Source organism: Coturnix japonica, unplaced genomic scaffold (genome assembly GCF_054131305.1).
Source record: "Coturnix japonica strain WE unplaced genomic scaffold, WE-NBRP24 Scf042, whole genome shotgun sequence".
NCBI lineage: Eukaryota > Metazoa > Chordata > Aves > Galliformes > Phasianidae > Coturnix > Coturnix japonica.
Genome location: NW_028188945.1, coordinates 2,820,669 through 2,827,500, shown reverse-complemented (window position 1 = coordinate 2,827,500; position 6,832 = coordinate 2,820,669). Strand labels below are relative to the sequence as shown.

Sequence of the window (6,832 nt, the reverse complement as noted above, 5' to 3'; positions counted from 1 at the left end):
TTATGGGGGTTATAAGGGGTTATGGGCTATAGGGGTTATGGGGTTGGCCCCCACATATTGTACTGTGTGTGTCGGGGCAGTTGTGGTGGTGATGATGTTAATTAAGGCCGTAATTACTAATTACTATTACTAATAACGCACTCTGTGTCATCCCCAGGCTGTGCTGAGCGCAATGTGGGACAGAAGGCAGCAGCTGGGCACCAACTGTGCACCATCATTAGTGCACTATCACTTGTGCACCATCATTTGTACACCATCAGCTTTGCACCATCACTCGTGCACCATCATCTTTACACCATCACTTTACACCACTTTACACCTTCAGTTGTGCATCATCACTTGTGCACCATACCTTTGCACCATCACTTTGCACCACTACTTTGTACCATCATTTGTACAACATCACTTGTGCACCATCACTTTGCAGCATCCCTTTGCACCTTCAGTTGTGCACCACCACTTTGCACCATCACTTGTGCACCATCAGCTTTACACCCCCACTTTACACCCCCACTCTGCACCAGGAGCAGAGCTCAGCAGCTGTTCCCTGTTGTGTTGTTGTGTTATTGTGTAGTTGTGTTGTTCCAGCCCTGCTCACACTCGTGTGTTTATTGCACCATTATGGGCTTTTTTCCCCCAATAAAGCCCCACTCACAGCTGCAGCTTCATCCTGGCTCGTCCCCCTCCATCTTCCTCCTCCTCCTCCTGCTGTTGTTCACCCCCCGGCTCCGCTCACGACGCAGCCGCAGCAGCGACTCCAGGGCACGATGGGCGCTCATCACACTGCGGCTGTAGGATAATGGGACCCCATAGGGGATAATGAGACCCCATAGAGACCAATGAGACCCCATAGGGAACAATGAGACCCCACAGAGACCAATGAGACCCCATAGGGGGCAATGAGAGTCCCCATAAGGGACAGTGAGACCCCATAGGGGATAGTGAGACCCCTATAGGGCACGATGGGCGCTCATCACACGGCGGCTGCAGGGACAATGAGACCCCATAAAGACCAATGAGACCCCATAGGGGATAATGAGAGCCCATAGGGGATAGTGAGACCACACAGGGGACAGTGAGACCACACAGGGGACAGTGAGACCCCATAGGGGACAGCGAGACCCCATAAGTGCCAATGGGACCCTAACCCCCCCCCCAGCACTCACTTGAGGTTGGACAGCTCGAGGATCAGCCCCCCCAGCACCGCAGACGCATCCTCACGTGGTGCCACCTCATTCCTGGGGGTCAAAGGGGGTGAAAATGGCACCAATCCGGGGCTTTTTAAGCCCAAAATGAGCTCTGGGTTCTGGTGGGGGGAGGGGGGTCCGACCTGGGGGTGCAGCTGGGTGAGGCCGGGTCCCCATCGGCGTCCACAGGGCACAGAGGGGCTGCAGGCTGGGAGGGGGTGGGGGGCTGGGGGGGAAATGGGGTGAAATGGGGGCAACTGGGGCAACAGGGGATGAACTGGGGGGAACTGGGATGAACTGGGGTGAATGGGGGTGAATGGGGGGGGATTGGGGGATATGAGAGTGACTTGGGGGGGGACTGGGGTGAATGGGGGTGAATTGGGGGGCATTGGGGGGATCTAAGAGTGACTTGGGGGGGAATTGGTGTGACTTGGGATGATTTGGGGGTGAATGGGGGGGAACTGGGCTGAACTGGGGCACCAAGGGCTGAACTGGGGGGAACTGGGATGAAATGGGGTGAACTGGGGGGGACTGGGGGGATCTGAGAGTGACTTGGGGGGGGAACTGAGATGATTTGGGGTGAATGGGGGCAAATTGAGGGGGACTGGGGGATATGAGAGTGACCTGAAGGGGGACTGGGATGAATTGGGGTGAATGGGGGGAAATTGGGGAGGATTGGGGGATCTGGGGGTGACTTAGGGGGGGACTGGGATGAATTTGGGTGATTTGGGGGTGAATGGCGGAGAACTGGGGTGAACTGGGGTAAGTTGGAGTGATTTGGGGTGAACTGGGGTAAATTGGGGCAATCTAGAGTGGAATGGGGGGTAAACTGGGGTGAACTGGAGCTCTATGGGGTGAAGTGGGACAATGTGGGTTGCAGTGGAGTGCTATGGGGCTGTTCCCTATGGGTTCTCATAGTACTCTGGCATTACCTGCAGCAGCTTGGTGTCCCCCCCTGGCACCCCACTGTGCTCTGGTGCTGAGATGTGGGGCAGCCCCACAGTGCCAGCCCCATAGCACTCCTCACGCTCTGCCCCACAAGTGGGCTCCGCTTTGGCTGCCCACTCCCCCTCCAATGGATCTTTGGTGGCCTCAATGTATTCTGTGCCCCCATCAGTGTCACTATGGGGCTGTGGGGAGCTATGGGGCTGTGGGTCACTATGGGGCTGCAGGTCTCCCATATCAGGGCTGTTCTGGTCTTCCTGCTGCTCGCAGCCATCCATCCCATCCTGGAACAACCCCCCCCATAACCTGTGTGCTCCTTACCCCATAGCTGTGGGGAGCTGGGGGGTGGGGAGTCCAGAGCGTCGCCTCCAATCATGGCCCCCATACTGATGTCCTCCATATTGGTGTCCCCCCCATTTATGTTTCCCCCATTGCTGTCCCCCATATTGCTGTCTCCCCCCTTGGTGTCCCCCATATTAGTGTCCCCTCCACTTACATACCCCTCATTGCTGCCCCCTCTATTGGTGTCCCCCCCATTTCTGTCCCTCTCCTTGATGTCCCCTCCATTGATGTCCCCCTCATTGGTGTCCCCCATATTGCTGCCCCCTCCATTGGTTTCCTCTTCCTCGGTGCCCCCCATATTAGTATCCCCCCCTTGGTGTCCCCTCTATTGATGTCCTCCCCCTTGGTATCCACTCCATTAGTGTCTGTCATATTGGTGTCCACCATACTGGTGTCCCCTCCCTTGCTGTCCCTCCCCTTGGTGTCCCTGTCCCTTCCATTTTTGTCCCCTCCATTGGTGTCCACCATATTGGTGTCTGCCATATTGGTGTTTGCCATATTGGTGTCCCCCCCCCTTGGTGTCCCCTCTATTGTTGTCCTCCCCATTGGTGCCCCATCCAATCATGTCCCCCCCCTTGCTGGCGCCCATCCCGCCCCAAGGCCCTTCCCGGCCCCGCCGCCATTTTGCTTCACCTCAGCTCCCGCCCAACGCCTTCCCGCCTTTTTCACACCGCGCGCTCTGCGCCTGCGCCGCGCGGGGGACGCTGGGAGTTGCAGTCCCCGGAGAGACGTAACGCGGCGCAGCGCGGGGGATGCTGGGAGTTGCAGTTCGCGGCGCGCCGTAAAGCGCAGCGGGGTGCGGCGCTTTTGCGACAGCGTCGCCGTAAAGTGCGGAGGTGTTGGCAGCCCCGTAGGAGGAAGCGGTGAGTGGGGACAGACCGGGACCGGGGGGGTCCGATGGGGGGGGATCGAACGGCGGGGTCCAATAGGGGGGGGATAGACCGGGGGGGTCCAATGGGGGGGGGTTCAGTGGGGGAGGGGGGTGGGTACAACGGGGGGATCCAATGGAGGGCGGGGGGATTCAATGGGGGGGGGGATACAATGGGGGGGGATCTAATGTGGGGGGGGGTCCGATGGGGGGTGTACAACCGGGGGGGTCTGTGCTCTGTGTCAGGCATACAAGCCTGTTGGAAGGAGTGCATTGAGGCTGCAGCGCCCAGATGATAAACCTGAGTTAGCTGTCACCAGCAACCAAGCTTACGGTTAATTTCTGAAACAAGATTAGTGATAGTATTTCCAGGCAGCTGGCACAGAAGCTTCTTGGATTACAGTGCTGACAACACACATTCACCAGAGCCAGCAATGACAAAAAAATTTCCCAATCCCACCAGACCTTGAAGGACAGAGACCAATTTAGGTTTCTTCACTCTCACGAAGGGGAGTAAGTAAGAAGGTTCACTCAGTAATTCAACCTTACAGAGGCTACTTAGTAATTCTGTGAATTTAAGGAATTATAAAATGATGGATAAAAATCAGAAGTATTTTGTATTTAAATATATGTATACATTATACAGTTATTCTAATGCGACATCAAATGATTACCATTTTGCCCACAGATGTGAGAACTGTTAAGAGAAAATATACTTGCTTTTAACCACTGTAGATCACCCATGGCACATACCTAAGGACAACATAACAGCTGAAAGCAGTAACTGGGAGAAACACTATACAAAGTATACAGATTGGGCTGCACGTGCGTCAAGTGATTTATTAACACAACGAGGTTGGGGGGGAAGAAGAATTAAGTTTGATACCTGTTGTCTTCGTTTCTCCTCTTCAATAACAGCTTTGGCTTCTGCCTCTTTTATCTGTCCAGACATACAAAGTGATAAGTAACTGTTGTAAAAGCAGGTAAAACTATTATCTTACAGAGCCATAATTTATAGAACAGTTCTCAGAAAAGCGAGCAAAACCTTCACCAAGTGAGCTGTGAGCTTACTCAGATTCTAAAACATTCTGTGAAAAACCTCTATCAATTCATGTTTGAAAAACACGGAACATAAGAGACGCTACCATGTTATAAAACTAAACTTCTGACTAACTGGAAAATTCAAATGACAAATATAAAACCTGGGGAAAATATAAATATATATATTCATTAATACCAGGGAAAATTCCTTAATAAAGTCACTCTAAGCTTTCAGTAACTCAGTCCTCAATTCAGCACACTGTACACTGACGGGTAAATCCTTATATATGTATGTAATTTACACTCACACACTTCATTCCAAGTAGTTAAATATGCCCTGACTGCTAGAGCAAAAGGAAATCTCCACTTTTGTACCAAATGACATATTGGATAATGCATACTCATATTGTTCTACTGCTCTTGTTGTAATGGAAACTGTCAATGCAATTACATTTGCTTCACCATCAGAAAGTTTTATGAAAAATAAAACCTGGAACTACAACTGATCACTCTACAGAACTGTTACATAGCATTCAAGACAGCAAATTAAATGCCAGAAACTTAACCAGTTCATGCACCACTTCCTCATGTTTCCATAAAAGGCCTAGAAAAACAATGTGGATACTCTGTCTCTTTAGGTGAGATTATGCAGCAGTTTCTTTACTTCAAACAAAATTATTGGAGAGCATCCATGTTTACAATGGGCTGAAAAGCACATGCAGTTGCTGAAAGCTCTCTGTAATTGTGGCAGTCACCTAATACTGTGTGACAGGAACACACAAGATAACACTTTGCTAACCTTCAAAGTAAAAGTAAGGCCTAAATGAAGTGCTTCTATAGCTCTCACTAGCAGTAATGATTTTATTATCATTGATTAGCACTTCTTGGCTGAAGAGGAAATCTCCAGTTCCAATGTACATTAAAAATAAAGAGGTAATAGAGCATTACCTTAACATAGTGTTTCATCAAGTGAGTTGACACTATCTACAAGTAGTGCAATTCTCAGCAATAAGCCAGATTCAATAGTCCAAAAATTAAATGTGCAATTAAACTGTACGCTGAGTTACACTGCATTTCTTGCTATTACTGTCTTGAAAAAATAACGATCTGCCTGTTTTTTCCAGCTTTTCTCAAGGCAATGAAGACAACATAACTAAAATGGATACACCACCTCAGACGCCTTCCGTTTCATTTCCTTGCATAACACATCACACTCCAGTGAAACTTGGCCTTCTTGTATCTTGCTGCACTGTACTTCCTGTTAAGTATAAATTGAATTGTTTGTAATTCATTTCCCTATATAAAAATTTAATTATAATGTTCATTTTGTTGGGAAAATTGTAAAACAATTTTATTCGGTATATTTACAGAATGAAGCTAATAAATAAATATTATTTGAAACTGTAACTGTATTCAAGCATCCTTTTCTATTTTCCTTCTTTCTGATAAGCTAAACTGAATCAAGAATAAATCAAGTGGTTTAGTTTAATTTTTCATGTCTTTTTTTTCACTTATTTATTTAAGAAAAAGAAATATAACCTTGTGAACTGTTACAAAAGATACCATACAAAGTAACTAATAAGTAACTCTTCTGAAACTTCGTATCAATTCTCTAAACTGGCTGAAACTACAGGGCAAGGTCTGGTCATGGGAAGATCTCCCCTACTTCCTTCTCCTTCCTCCCCCTTACATTGAAGGCCAAAAAAAAAAAAACAAAAAAAAACCACCAACAAAACCAAAACAGAATACCAGCACAGAGAGAAAGTTATAATCTATACTACTAGCCTATGAAGAATTTTGTCAGGAAAGCACAGTAACATAGCCAGAAGCTATTCTGGTTTTCATGCTTTCTGACAATATGCAGAACAATTTTCATAGCATACAGCAAAATCCAAAAACTAACTTCTTCAGAGCAATTCCAGCATGCTAAGATAAACCACCTACCTAGATGGTTAAGAATATGGTCCACTACAAGCTGTGGGTTACAAATTCAAGTGGTTTATACGACCTTGCATGTTTACATGCATAGCCTCATGATGCAACAGTTAACTTCAACACCAGAAAAGGAAGAAAAAATCCTCCTGTTTTGCACTCAAATTATGAGCTCCTACATTTGATATTAATTGTGATGGTTCAGATGAGGCATATTTACAGAGCAGCTTGGAATACGTGTCCTGTCAACTCCCAACTTCACCAGTAGTATACACAGACAGAAGACTGGTAGAGGAGAATTCAACTGCAAATATTAGGTACTCAATTCTGTTTCTCCTTATCTTCAAGATAAGCTATACAGCGTCAGAACTCAGCAGAAGATGATAACACATTTCAGTTTTCCAAAAACAGTACGAAAATTAGGGACAGCAACAACTAGATGTAACAGAGCTATCATGGAAATACCCATCTTCCTTATTCAGTTAAGTCTGGCATAAGAAACAAGACCTCAAAGATC

The 6,832-nt window shown here is 47.8% G+C and overlaps 2 long non-coding RNA genes across 5 annotated transcripts in view; one reads left to right on the top strand and one right to left on the bottom strand.

Moving 5' to 3' along the window:
• The window catches only part of LOC146752713 (uncharacterized), a 2,673-nt gene extending 416 nt beyond the window's left edge, over positions 1 to 2,257 (bottom strand). The window contains exons 1-4 of one of the 2 annotated variants that reach the window (XR_014940450.1): positions 2,120 to 2,257; positions 1,331 to 1,413; positions 1,167 to 1,238; positions 595 to 789 (exon numbers count right to left, since the gene is read on the bottom strand). This is a non-coding gene — a long non-coding RNA (uncharacterized LOC146752713). The other variant, XR_014940451.1, reaches the window with a different exon arrangement.
• A 900-nt stretch (positions 2,258 to 3,157) lies between these two features.
• On the top strand, positions 3,158 to 5,790 carry LOC146752712 (uncharacterized). 3 transcript variants are annotated; one of them, XR_014940456.1, is made up of 3 exons: positions 3,158 to 3,337; positions 3,719 to 3,855; positions 5,519 to 5,790. It is a non-coding gene; the product is annotated as an uncharacterized LOC146752712 (long non-coding RNA). The 3 variants fall into 3 exon arrangements; XR_014940454.1 differs by lacking the exon at positions 3,158 to 3,337 and having other exon boundaries at positions 3,592 to 3,855; XR_014940455.1 differs by lacking the exon at positions 3,158 to 3,337 and having other exon boundaries at positions 3,592 to 3,855; positions 5,508 to 5,790.
• Positions 5,791 to 6,832: the final 1,042 nt, after the last annotated feature.